Consider the following 14,745-nt stretch of genomic DNA (forward strand, 5'->3'; position numbering starts at 1 on the left):
GATAACTCATGATAAAATCTGAAATACTCGTTTTACTAATTTTAAAACCAGAGACTTGTAACAACATATGTAGATATTTCAAAAAGCAGATAAATATAAATATTATAAAATGGCAAGATATAAGAAGATATGAATGAACCGAAAACCATCCCAGGATATTGAATGACACTACGAAATAGCTATTTATAACATTATAAAGCCACATTCGTACTTAAGTACTTCATAAAAAGGAAGACAAGGAAAATATCAATGCAAAATACCGCAAACAAAGAACCGAAATATATTCGGAGATATTGATAGAATAATGAAATGTCAATAATAAGCAGGTTATGAAAAGTGTATGAATGTCAAAAATATTCCAAAATAGCAACAGAAATTTTATAAATATTATATAAAACGATAGACCTGAAGAACCAAAATCTACCCGAGGATATTAATGAAATCTCGAAATTGTCACATATCACAAGAAAACTGCGCTCAGAATTAAACGTTTTCCAAGAAAGCAAAAAGAGTACTAAAAGTGCCATAAAGAAAGAAAAAAGCAGAAGAAAAAACTTTGTAAAGAACCGAAATTCACCCCAGGATATCGGTGAAATCTCGAAACAGCCACTTTATAGTCGACGAATCGAGTATCTGTCCCATTGCTCGGGCTCCAGTCGGGAAGTCGTAGGATCCCGAGTCGGAGGGTCGTTCTCGCGCTCGATTTACCCGAATGCATCCGGTGTGGATCGTCGTTGAGACGTCCTTACGGGCACAGTTTCGCAGACGAGGACGGAAGTGGAGCGGTAACGCGCGTGTTCGCACGTACAGTGCGGCGGGCTCGTCCCTCTGATCCTCTAATAGGATTTATGCGTTCGGGCTCGATTACCCTCACTCGAGAGGATAACACCGGGCTCGAAGTACGACGTGAGCGTGTTGACCGCGTTAATTTCACCGCACGATCGATTAATCAGCTGGGAAAAAGCAGCTCGCAAGCAAACACGATCGGACACAACCGAAAACGCAAAGAGGTGGCGAGTTTCGATTTGAAGGGACGCAAAAACCGTGCGACACAAAAGACAAGAGGACGAGCAGAGGAACGGAATGCGTGCCGCAAGCGCGAGAAACCTTTCGTAGCCGTGGGAGTGCTCACGAGAAAAATCCGAAAGAGAATCTGGTCCCAGCGGAATCTACACGCAAGCAAAAAACTAACGCGTTCGTGGAACACCAAACACTATTCTTTTGGAAGAAAATCGCGCGAAACACGTGCCCTCTCTCCATCTTCCTCTTCATCTTCCACCACAACTGCCGCAATAACGATAAAGCCAGCGCACGGTGACGCGAAACGAGGGAGAGATTTCCGTTCACGTAGGCGACTCACGTAGCGTCGCGGTTCTTTCGCGATCGTATATCTAACGGCTCGTCCCGAGCAAAAATCTTCGTCAAATAGTTTTCTTCGCACCTCTTTTAACGTATCCTCCTCTCTTCGTTACCTCCCCTAAGGGTTTATTGGAAAGACTAGTCCAGATACCAAGAATTTTCGTGCCTAAAGCTTCGTGTGTGATTTTACTGAACAAACTCAACTGAACCATGCGATGTTAAAGATAACGACGAGACAAGAAGCGAAAGAAAGTGGAAGGCGTGGAAGAAAGAAGAATAGTCAAAAGAAACTTCTCCTGCTGGCTCGCGTTACACCCGCTTCTTTCGGTTTCTGCTTTCTGAGTTCCCGCGCGAGAACGATCGGAAGGCGACCGAGAGACAGGCTGAATCGCAGCTACGACGACGGAATGCGTGTGCACTGGGTTTCGTTTCGCTGGCTGAAAGCGACGGGACGCCGTGATCTCTTCTTTTTTTCGAGGTCCACTCTAGCCGAGCGGCGCGCGAGCGAACGCTTCTCTTATTTGGCGGTCCTCGGCCGAACCGAGCGGATGGAAGGACGAAGAACACGAGCAACCGGCAGCATCGACGATCCTCTTTCGGGGTGGAGAAAGAGAAACGAGAGATATACACCGAGAGAGTTGGGCCGGGCAGAGATACACAAAAGTGAGGGGGATGAGACAGAGAGCGCCGATCCTCCCCCACTTCCTCCCTTTGCTGGTCCTCTTCCTTTCATGCGAGCCGGCCCGTTAATCCTCCACGGATCCCGCCAGGGTCCCACGGAGATGCACCGAGAGAATTTGCATACAAGATCTTCTGGCATCTTCCCCTTCTCCTCCTTTTACCGAGTCTTCTCTTCTGAACAGTCTCTACTCCGTCCTCTTTGCTCCAAGGGTAGAAGATGCAGGATCCTTTTCGTCGTCGCCGTCGCTGTCGCAACCCGCTTCCCGCTATTCCCGCTTCGGCTCTTTCGGTTTCACCTCTCCTTTTCATCCTCTCGATCGAGAAACTCGTCCCTTCGAATGCGACTCGCGGGTAACTTTGTATATACGCCGCTTTCTGTGAGGGCAGAACCTCGCGGTCAGAAAGGGATTCAGTAGGGAACAATGGGCAAGACCGTCCATTCGAATTCAAGGTAGGCGACGACCTTGGGGATTAAAGAATTTAGTGGAGTTTAAATCTTAAGACGCGTGGTTGATGAAAGTTGAAAATTTTTCACGCGTATTCGAAAGATACCGTACAGTTACTTTAAACGTAGGAAATATGTCAAACGCGTCTATCAAGTTGTGGAAGATGAAATTAATTACTATATCACTCGATCCTTAGAGAAGCTAGCAGCAACATTTAAGAAGCGTAACTACGAAGTATGTATAATTTCTATCAGACGTGTTTTACACGGAGAAGCCGAAGTGTGACAATTTGTACTTGTTCATTCACCACCTTTCAAACCTGACTTGCCACGAATCACGAGCTAGGAACATGACACATAAACGAAGCCAAGACGCACATCTAAGTGACAGATTCGTACATTAGTCAAAATTTCGCCTATCAGTCAACGACGAAACATTTCAAATTCGAATGTCATTTTATATATCTTCGTCCATTCGTCAACAATATGTAGAGTCGGTCCAATTTCCCGGAAATAGCTGGCGACCACAATGAACAAAAGTCGGCGAGCCGTAATCCCGTAGGAAAACTCATTCGATCCGGTAACCCCGAAGAATTTGACGCTGGTCTCCCGCTCCACGGAGCTTCCCCTTCGGAGTTAATCCGAGCCATATACGCGAGCGATTACCGTTAATTATATTTTCCTGGCCTCTCACCAGCACGCAGGCCTGTGTTTGCGCGTACCCGCTACTCATCCCTCATCCTCGTCTGCGAGCACGTGGCGTGGAGCTCGTGTGCGTGCGTGTTTTCGCTATGGAACGTGGGGTGGCCCCTACGAACTGCGTGGGAAGGGTGTGCACGAACTCCCGTGCTTGGCTTCCCTCGTCCTCGACGAGACTCCCGTGCGCCTCCCTTACCGTTAATACAGGCTACGTCGAGCGAAGGGCAGGTTTAAATTGGCACCAATTACCAGCAAAACACCCTCCGCGCACTTTCCACCCCCATCTACTGTCCCCCCCCCTCTCTCTCTCTCTCTCTCTCTCTGATCTCCCTGAAGCGTTGACGCCCGCTGTGCGTGGCATCCGCTCCACGAAACCACCCTCCAGAAAAGAAAGTCCACCCCTAAGTGGCGCAACGATATTACATTATGAAAATATACATTCCCAGCTGACGTAGCTAGTCGCCCCGACGATGTTATTATCGGCTGCCTCGCAGTTTTGCACCACGACCACGAGTTTTGGAAAGACAAGGTTAGAAAGACAAGGTTGGAAAGACGAGGTCCTCTGTTCTTCCGCGTTGGGGAAGTTTAAGTGGAAACTGGTGCGAGTGGTTGATGTTACTGGTACGATATAATCGTATATACAGTACTGTAGATAGCTGTTTGAACACCTGATACAATTCAATCGAAAGACTTTCCGTTATTTTTATTATGTTAATGTCATATATTGTATTATTATTGTTATATATTACGTTAAATTTTCGTAATATTTTTAAAGTTACGTTGGGGGTTACGTTTCTCTGTTGTTGGAGCCTTACCTGATTTTAATGTTGCTTTACAATAAAATAGGAGAATTTTAATATGACGTAAATGAAAATGTAAACGATTTATTAGATCCGAAGATGTAAATGTTTCAAAAATCGCTGACAAGTTACGAATTTTAATATCTTCGATAGTTCGAAGATTTGAAAACGGATAAAAGAACCAATCGACAATGTATTGAATTTTATAACTGCTTTTCTATATTTCCAAATGTTTATGATTGATAGTACATATATTACAATGGACATTTGTTCGTTAATTATAGAGACGTTTAATCGGGAACAGGTTCGATATTCGACGGAATATATTACGTCACTATCTATGACTACGGTTATCGATTCGTTGTATAGAATCAATTAGAAACACTGTTACATAATAATCATGTAATCCGGATAACTATTAGAATCTCGAAAACCAATCTCGAAAGCCTGAAACACCAATGTAATGGTATTCTTTACGAAATCTTTATATATAGAAAAATTATCAAGAAAGGAGCCAAAACATTCGTCACCAAAAATCGTCTACACATGATTCGTGTATAAACTCGAGTCACAGACAAATAACATAACGTAAACTCACAGACAAAATTGAGTTGAAACTACCGTCACGAGCAAATTACCGCGGATTTATCTATCTTAGGTAAGAGGCACGTGTACACAGAAATTGCTTAACGTCTCGATAGGGAATTTTCCACGAGATGAGAAGATTTACGAGTGACATCACATGACGTCTTTACCTATTCGTATACGCGTGTCGTTGACGAAGAAGACGATGTAACATGATGACATCAAAACTTACGTTTACTATACGTATAGTTTGGCATGTTTACTAGTATAGACAGGCGGTTCTAATGTCACATAACGCAATTGATCCGCTTACTCGTTATACTTATCGCGAGCATGGGTCTGAAATAAGCGTGTGATGGTTACACATCTTCAGAAAGGTCTCTATAGTCGCGTGGGTGTGGGAACGCGGTTCTCCGGACGTTTGTATCGCGCGGTTTTGCGGCGATCCAAGCGGATTTTCCTTTGTGGCTGGTGCGGTCGGGATGCGAGGAAAAAACGACGACGCGGCCATCAGCAGCCCCGCTTTCGTTCAGGATTTATGAATATTACCTTGTGAACACGTTCCTTATTACGTACTTGGGTTGCACAGGCAGGTAGCTATGAATGTTCTATTAATAGAATTTGAAATTCGCGGGTAGATAGTATTATATTCTTCATAAATTTTTTGTAAATTTTCAAAATTCAGTAATACGTAATTAGAGAAAACAAATTATAGAACGTCTAGTTTCCATGATATTATAGAAGATACAGCATCAACTTTCGGAAACTATTGCCACCCCTTCAATATATACGAGTGGTGATGGAAAATTTTCGATATATTTTTGTAAATAAGACACGAATTAAATATATTTCGTTCATGGTGAAAAAGTGTAAAGTAAAATAAAAAAGTAAAATAGCAATCTAGTGTTCTTAATTAAATCGTTGTTAATTAAATATTCAAATAGAAGTAAACATTCCAACAGTATATTTAAAGTATTTTATTAATGTGTAATTCAGGAATCAACCTTAAAGTTTAAGAAATAGTTCGGCATGAAGAAGAAAGAAACGAGGTCTAAGAAACGGAGTTATGTGGCATGCACCATAGCTGCTTCGGGAATATTTTGAATAATCGTCGGTCTCGGCACATATATCGTTGTGAAAAATTGCTTAAGTGGTAGGTGCCAAGTGATGTGTATACGTGTAGTGTTGCGTATCACGGATGAGAAATGAGCATCATGGCTTTGATACCCAGGACGACGCAACGTTGTAACTTAATTAATATGCAAACGGGAATATATGTATTATACATTTTAGATTCACCCCTCATTCTACTCACAATGAGAATATTATCAACTGACCCATTGACAAAGACATTATTTCAATTTTTCTTCGTTCATATGTACTTGTATACTTCACTTCTACTATAAAAGTCAATTAAGTGTTTCTCCCCATTATTAACGCACTCGATCTTCTTTTGGAAGAATGAACACTGCTTTGATTGTATCGTCAATTAAAGATTGTACGTGACTTCAATCTAAACCATTAAAGCAGTCAATCGACTAGTGAAATTACTCGAATAATTACGAGTATCAGTGTGTATCCAAGAACAAAATTTTCCCATGGTAGAAATTATATAATTATCTTTAATACTTTTCTCAAGGAAAAAGATGAATAATTGCGCTAAAAAGAAAAATGCTTAATTACCGGCTGTCCAAATCGAGCAGTTACGTCGAAAGACATTCAGGCAATATGGTAGGTACACGATAAAATTTAATCTGAACTCTTCCGAGAGCCTCATAGCGACGCTAATTTCTCCACGGTCGCAATTGGAACGATGGCGACTGGTCAAACGGGTCCGATAAACAGCGGCCAAAGAATGGCACTGTTCTCGCGATATAATCGCCGGCTGTCCTCGCGATTATTGTCGGGGGACGGGTGTGCCGGACCGTCTTGTATCGCGTTACAACGCTACACGTACCGGTACGCGCATCATCTCGCAAAAGGGAAAGAGGAAGATCCGTACGACAACCGGGCAAAAGTCTGGAGAACGCGAGGATGTCGAAGAGCGAGCAAGAAAAAGCGAGGACAGACGAAAGACGAGAGGAGGGAGAAGGAAAGGATAATTTATTATGCTGTCAGTATGTCGCTCACAATGACCGCCTCCTCGATTTTAGTGACATGGCGATTATCGTCGCAACCGATCTCAGCCGATCATCGTTAGCATGAATAACGTGACAATGGTAATCCCTTTCGTGAAAGTGCTAACGGCCATATACGTGCCGCGACACCAGATGTCGCTCTGAGAATGTAGAAGAGATCGTTGTTGCGAACCCCGACGAAGAAGAAGAAGAAGAAGAAGAAGAATATGGAGGAGGAGAAGAGGAGGAGAAGGCGCGAGGACATTCACCACGAAGCATGGACGGACCTCGACACGTGGCGCGTATATACGCGTTCGTCACTCGATGAAACGCTTCTAAAAATATTTAGCGGCGGGACGAGCACCGAGAAAAAATGAGGAAAACAAGAGGACCGGAGGGTTCGGTTTTAATTTGACTAGTGGAACGCAAAGTTTCGCGACGCGACGCGAGTATCGCCCACGTGATTGCCATTCTGCATCCCTTCCGGAAAGATCAAACGTGTCTTAGATCATGTCATGATCTTTAGTCTAATATTAAAAAAGGCTTTATTAAATCTTTCGTTCTTCGCGAATAGTATCGTAAACATTGTGAAATGTCAAAGTGCTTATTTAAATTACTTTTTTTACATATAACGGGAAAAAAAATTGTATGTTTGTAGCTCCTAAATAATTCGTGCGCGAATGAGTTAAAACATTTTTTATATACACAAAATTATTTGTACGCTTTGTCACTTGTTTCAATCTAATTTAATCTATCAACATATCACTATGACAACTGATGCCATAAATATTAACGCATTAAACCCTGCGATAATCATCCTGAAAATAATTCTAAAAATTATTTTACCACCACAAGAGACGAATTACCGCAATTCGTTGTAAGAGAGGTATTCTTTGGGGGCGAGTGACTATCGGGGATATAAAGGTACGATCAAGGGAGCAAAGAAGACTTCTTACGCGTTACGTTCGCCGAGGTAAGAATCTGTCCGTCCCTCTTGGTTCCCCGGGGGCGGCGAAATATTCTCGAGGCAGTTTCCAAGGGTTGATCGCAGCGTGGATCGCGAAGGGTAGGTTAGGAGGCCGTTCCTCTCGCCACGGAAGAGGCCAGCGTCGAAACGGGGGTAGGTTTTGGGGGGATGGAAAGTGGCCCTGTTACAAGTTTTACTGCAGTTTTGCGGCTCGGAACAGCGAGCGCGTAACGGCAGGCAATTGAATTTAAATATTCAATTATGCGATGTGTAAATGAAATAGAAGTCTTATGCAAATCGCTACACGCGCCGAGGGTTGTTGCAAATTTAAAGGGTTAAATATTTATTAGCTGAGGGTTAACCGAGATTTATGGCCAAGCTTCTGCTAATATTCCCTCGTCGCGTCCGGTGTGTGTCGTTTCTCCAGGGAATATCGTCCACGTTGTTCCTCTCTGCAGCCTCGTCTTCGCAATTTAATGATCGATATCCTCCCACTCTTTCGAAAACGATCCACATCGTTCTTGAGCCAAAATCGAAGCGAATCCAGCGAAATCTTTACCATGCCGGACGTGTTTCCCTGACTCATGTCTTAATTAATTCCCACGATCTCGATGGACGAGTTTATCGTTCCAGGAATCGTTCCAGGAATCGTCCCTATCCTCGCGATTCGCCGTGTATTCGCCATTATTGTCACACGTCGAGAGGACGAAGGCGTCCTCCCTTACGCTCAAGAGTTCAACGATGAGTCGAGGGAATTTAATTAAGCCGATCGCAATTACACAACCAACGACGACTACGAGCATGACGAAGACGACGACGATGACGACGACATAGACGACGAGGAGCAGCGACGATCGGAGCGCGTTATTCAACATAGTACGATGACGACGCACAGCCGTGCGTTGACGCTTTAATTAAAAAAGACACGAAGGTGTTCTGCATGCACAGGGATAGGAGCTGGAGGCTTCGTTTTTTTTATCTCGAGCGAAGATCTCATTGGTATCGGTGTTTTTTTTTTCTTAATGGAAATTACCAGGCAAGTGAATGTATTGTTCATCTCTCGTAATTCATTCATATTTTTTTTCTTTTTATAACTCAACAAAAGGCTAACATTTATTTATAATGAAAATACGTTGATTGAGACAATAGTTTAAACAAGTTTATCATTATCGGTAATATATTATCGCTATGTAATGCTAGTCGTATACAATTGTTCGGGTGAGTCCGCCTTCTTTTTAATTTCTCGTCGCTTCTTCTTTTTCCTTCATCTCTTTTCTTTTCGATACTACGCCCGATTCCTCTCCGTACCAAATCTCATCTAATCGTTCCTTAAGCCTACGTTTAGGTAAAAGTGGTAATCGTAAACACACATACATGCACAATGTTCGTCGATGTGTACAAGAGAGAGAAAGAGACCGTCTCTCTCGACGCGCGTCAATAATTATGCACCGTCGGTTAATTGAGACAGCGTGTACACGTGTGTCTTCTCTTTACCGCTGAATATACGTGTATGATCTGGGTGTGCGAGTGTGCCGCGTATGTCTCTCCCTATAGTTGTGACTGCTTGTGTGTTCCGTGTGTGCGCGCGCGTGCGTGTCGTGTGACACTCTAAGTGTCCGTATGCGATTCGTAAACTCATTCAACTACTCACGCGCGTATACATATGTGACTTTGCACGGTGAAAGAGTAAAGTCTCGTCTCGACTAAACGTTAACAATCGCACGAAACAAGATACGAAACGGACAAAATCTAAAAACGAAGAATGAAGTACGTACAATATTATTCGACGAAAGAAAAGAATAAGAATAAAAGAAGAAATATATAAAACGCGACATCCTCGACAAACGATCGGTAGTTTTTCACCTGATAAAAGGAGGAATCGATCGAACAACGATCGCTCGCCTCCTCTCGCCTTTACGAGAGCTTCCTCAATGTTCGTCGAGGCCAGCCTCGCCCGCCCAAAAATAATAAGTGTACAGAGCACATGAGACGCAAGCCATATCGACCGAGCATCTCTGTGAAACGATTCGACCACGATCGCAGAGAGATCCATGCATTATCGCGAAATTGAAAACATTAGATCGGTGGAAGAGCTCGTTCTATCGATGCACTAAACTGATATACGCGTTAGATTGTAATACGATACATCTTCGTAATAACTGATCCCTAACTGTCAGTCTCTCGTTATACCTTAAATAGGAAACTGTCGCAATGAATAACGAATGTGACAATTTATCAACAATTTATTCTAATAAAATGAACTTTTCCACCGAAATCATATTAAAATCGAAGGAAAAACAACAAACGTGGCTCGCGATCTTCAATCAGGAAATGAATCGTGTACAAATAAAAACAAGTAGATTCGTCCCAATTTGTCTCTCGTGTCACAGCATCGGAAGTCAAACGATCGTGGTCGATCGACACATGCTTCTTCCGCGTCGAAGCCATTCGTTAGTAAGATTTTGATTAATGATAATTAAGTACACAGTCTGAGCGCACGCGTGAGCGCCTGCCCTGCACCTATGGCACTATGTATTCACATCAGTTTCATCATCACCTATGCGTGGTTCATCTCGTGAACGCGCTCGAGAAGACGCTCCGCGTGTGACGTGGTTCCGGTCGTTCGTTCGATAAGCGTAAATTGGAGCAAATCTGTTTTTGCGTAAACTTCTAATAATAGTAGTAAGTACAGAACTTTTCGATCAAGTTCTACATGGTGAGAAGAATAGCACGAAAAGAAATTATTAAAAAAGACAAAGGAAGAATATCACGTAAATATCATGATCTCAACGATCAATTATATATTTTCTATCTTCTACTATAAAGTTGCGGTAATCAAAAAATATACAAATTCCAACGATTCTCAACTGGAAGACGCAACAAACGAGAATTGAATAATCACAAAAATAGGCGTAAAAAATGTACAAATCCGCGCGACGAACAAAAAAAAAAAAAAAAATGAACAAACGAGACTTATAATAGAAAAACGGAGCTTATCCTCCAGAGCGAAATATGTAAAAATTGAGCGTCGTTATGGATACATACAATGTAATGATCGAATAGAAGACACGTCGGAGAACACCGGTAGCGCGGTTCTCCATTTCTTCAGCCCGGTCTCTTCAAACATGGCAACTTCCATAACGCTGTCTGTGTTCCGTTCGACACTCCACCGTGTGTCGTTTCCCAGGATCCATAGCGTTATTTTCTTTCAGGGGGAGAAAGAAAGAAAAGCCGAGAGACCCGTGTTCAAGGTCTCTCGACCCTAGGTTCGGCACTCGTAACTAGGGTTCCGACCGACTGGTGCCGGAGCCCACCTTCCAACCTCCGTACACACCCTTGCATTTATCTTTCTTTTTTCAATCGTTGCATAATATATGTTTATTATTGAAATCTTTCATCATTATATTTTTGTTTCGTCATATTTTTCCGTCTTTTCGTTCTTGCACTCCACCATTCATTTCAGATTCTAATTTGGGATTGGTCATCTAAAAGGAGCAAAGGGAGAACATTGAAACATGAGGAGCCTTGGAGAACGTTCCTCCCTCGTCTGATGCCCTGCACTCTGTACCCTATTTCCGCGTTACGTACTTGCCGTCAGTGATCAACGTTTGTTCCCCATAGACTCTACTCTACATGTATATACATTATATACTTGCATGGTAATTGTGTATATATTTCCCTCTGACAGTAAATGTGTATCGTCGCGTATACCGGTAGATCATGTACCTGGCAGCGTACACCCGCGAGACGATTTGGTTCAAATGTTCGCGTGTGTCCGCTTGTATAAGTCTCTCGTGTGCTCCTGTGATTCATAACGATCGTGTTCTGTGTATTAGTCTATAGATGTGTGTATGTACGTATTCGTATAAGTGAGTGTCAGCGAATCGCATGTGTATCGGTTCGCGTGTAGAAAATGCTAATTTCCAGGGTCAAGGAGCTCTCGAGGCTCGTTTTCTACGACGGGCACCAGCTGAGGGGCTCGTTCGGCTCCTTCTGCCTCTTGCTTCTCTCTATACCCCTTCCTATCAGTGTATATGCAGAAAGTTTCATCGTTTTTTTTTTTTGCTTTTTTTTTATTGTTCTTTATTATTATTTCTCTTTTTTATTTTATTTTTACTGCAGCACAAATCAAGGGTTATTAAGTACGGGGATTGGGGGTGGACCTCGCGCGCCCTGCCGGCCAGGACTTGTACCTCACACAACTCCCTAGTTACGAGTACCGAGACCTAGTGTTCTGGTGATGATAGTTCGATCGCGTACGACTTCTGGGTATCTCGCTCAGTTCTCTGCTCTCGTCGCTGTTTCTCACGCGCTTCACCGTGGGTGTCTTCGTTTTTGCTCTCTTTCGATCGCGTGCACCTTCGAGATCGAGTCTCGATTTTTTCGTAGATCGTCACGAGAAACCCTGCTTAATATACCCTTGATAGATTCCTAGACTACCACATTCTTAAATTTATAATTTGAAATGATCGAGTTTCGTATCCATTTAGTGTTCAGAGATATAGGAATATGCTTGCAGAAGATCTATCGATGTACTTTAAGCAGGGTGAAATCGTCGAGACCGTTCTATCGCTGTACAATTAATAACGCTGTCCCTTCGTGTCCTTTTTTCAATCAGATCAACGTCAGTTGCGCTTGTTCCGCCCGGTAACCACTAATCGAAAGCTACTAATAAGTTAAAAACTATTTTACGTCTACCACCGCTGAACGACTCTTTCTACGAGCGTTCCTATCATTCATTCTCACCTTTTTCTCTCGCACTCGCTCTCATTCGCACTTTTATCGTTTCCACTCTCCGTTGCACATGTACTCCATTCTTAAATTAGAAATAACTTGAACAAGTTTTCCCGTTTAAAAATAGACACAAAATTCATTTTGTTACGCGTTATAAGCCTTACATCCTATTACGTATATTCTGATCACGATTAATAGTTCGGTTCAGCAATGAATTCGCATCGCTCACGCCCCGACGCGATGTCCACGAACGACCGTCTCGTAGTTTTTACTCGTCCTCTCTTTCATATTCTCCTCTCTTTCGCGCTCGTTTCTGATCTATTTTCTTCTTTTCTCGCTCGTTTTCTTTTTTTCCTCTACCCAAACACGATACTATGGTCCACGACACGCGCGACCTTCCACATGCCCACGAGCCAGGACCATTCAGAAAGCAGACGCCGCGTAGACGATATAACGCCTGTCATAAACACGCCTACCGCTCGCGATACTATCGATCGCGCGATCCGCGACGCTGAGCGCGTTTCCCCGACTCTGAAGTATCCGAACGGGGAACAATCGAGGGGGACAAACGAAAGAAGACAAAACTAGAGCAAGAAGAACGATTTAGGGTTTCCCGGTTTCGACAGACACGCGCGATCTGCTGCTCTCGTTCATCGCGTTCAAAGAACGAGAGATATCGTCCATCGTTTAAAATAAATTCAATATATCGATGTTCAAATCGAATTATGTCCTAAAATAAGAGAAACGAATTAAAATAGTATCTTCTATATCGAAAGTGTAAAAAGTTGCAAGTTAACTATCGTAAATATTATTAGTTCGGGTGACTAAAAGAAACGCTATAGGTGGCAACGAATCGCGCGAAACCTAAGAAACGACCTACCTAAACGACTATCGCTCTCGTTCGCGTGCCCCTCGAATGCCTGATCCTCGCCTAACGACCTTCTCTAGCACACCGAGTCGCCGTACACGGCCGTTTCTTCACTATAATGCCCGTGTTTGTTCACGAAATTCCGTGCACTGTGCCGCACCGCGACAGACCTTTCGGTTTTGGAGAACAGAAGGAAAAAGGGGAGTAGAGAAAGACAAAAAGAGAAAGAGTGGACGCGTCAGTTGTTTCTTCGGCAGAGCACGTGGCGCGTGAACCACGTGCTATCACGACGACGCTCAAGACCGAAACCAAGGAAGGAAGAAGAAGAAGAAGAAGAAGATGATGAAGAAGAAGAAGAAGCATAAGCGCCTGAGAACAACAGGTTCGAAACGTAGAATCGATTGCATAAGGTCCCGTTCGGCTATAATAGCTCATCGTGACTGGTTGGACCTCGAAACGACGGTCTCGGAGGGGCGAGGACATCTCCGGACGTGTTTTGAAAGCGGAACACTAGCCGAAAATCGATGTCATCGGACGGCTGGTGTCTCTGACTTGGGACGAATTTAGAAGCGTTCTTCCTCGCTTAGCACGCCGCGATCTTACGTAATCGACCGTAAGAGCGAACTTGCCCGAACTTTGGCTGACACATGGTATTTCCGTATAGAACCATTTGCGGAGAAATTCCTGCGATAAATTTCATTGCACCGTCTGTAGCTTCTAGACGAAGGAGGTAGAGTGGGATCTTTGAGATCCAGTGGTTTCATTTAGCGACCTGAATTAACGCGAGGAGGCCCTCGAAGGAAGAATTCCGAGAATGTTTTGAGACCGTGTATAAAATTATGTACATACGATGTGAACTGAACGGTTTTTCTCTGCGGATTGAGCAACGTTTAACAGAGAGAAAGACAGAAAGGTAGTGACAGAGTGGAAGAGAACGGAAGTAAAAGAGAGAAAAAAAAAACGGAACGTGAATGAACTCAAAAGCCAGCCAAGTGCCAAACAGAATAACACTCGTCCTTTGCTCGGAGCAGTACGAGACACTCGCTAGCAATGTACTGGAAATTCCGACAAGTAGCGCCAGTCCAACAATTCGCGACCTATCGTGTGCGTTACCGTAACCTAACGACCCGTACGTGACACCCCTGCAACCCTCGATTTTTTTCATCGTCGAAACTTGGTTCGTAAGATTTGGTCGAAGAAACGAAGTACAAGAGGAAAGTCGAAGAAGAAGAACAAGAAGTGGAAGAAGAAAAAAAAGAAGAAGAAAGAGAAAGTGTTACGAGCAGAACGTGTCTAGGTACACATCTTTCTTCGAGCGGTTCGTGTGGTTCATTCGGATGGCACTTCTGCCCAGACGTGTATACACGTGACCTCGAGCCACGAGAACGAATCAAGAGGGCGCCGTGCGCGTCCGCGGTGGTTCCTGCTACGGTCAGTCGCGATCGAACCATCCTGACGCATGGGTCACCAGCGATCTCATCAAATATCTC

General features: G+C 43.5%; 1 protein-coding gene across 5 annotated transcripts in view; it reads right to left on the bottom strand.

The window, feature by feature from the left end:
* Window positions 1-14,745, bottom strand: part of LOC100644518 (homeobox protein homothorax) — a 500,427-nt gene that overhangs the window by 417,955 nt on the left and 67,727 nt on the right. The gene's annotated exons all lie outside the window — the stretch shown is intronic.

The sequence above is a fragment of the Bombus terrestris genome, chromosome 5 (assembly GCF_910591885.1).
Source record: "Bombus terrestris chromosome 5, iyBomTerr1.2, whole genome shotgun sequence".
Classification (NCBI taxonomy): domain Eukaryota; kingdom Metazoa; phylum Arthropoda; class Insecta; order Hymenoptera; family Apidae; genus Bombus; species Bombus terrestris.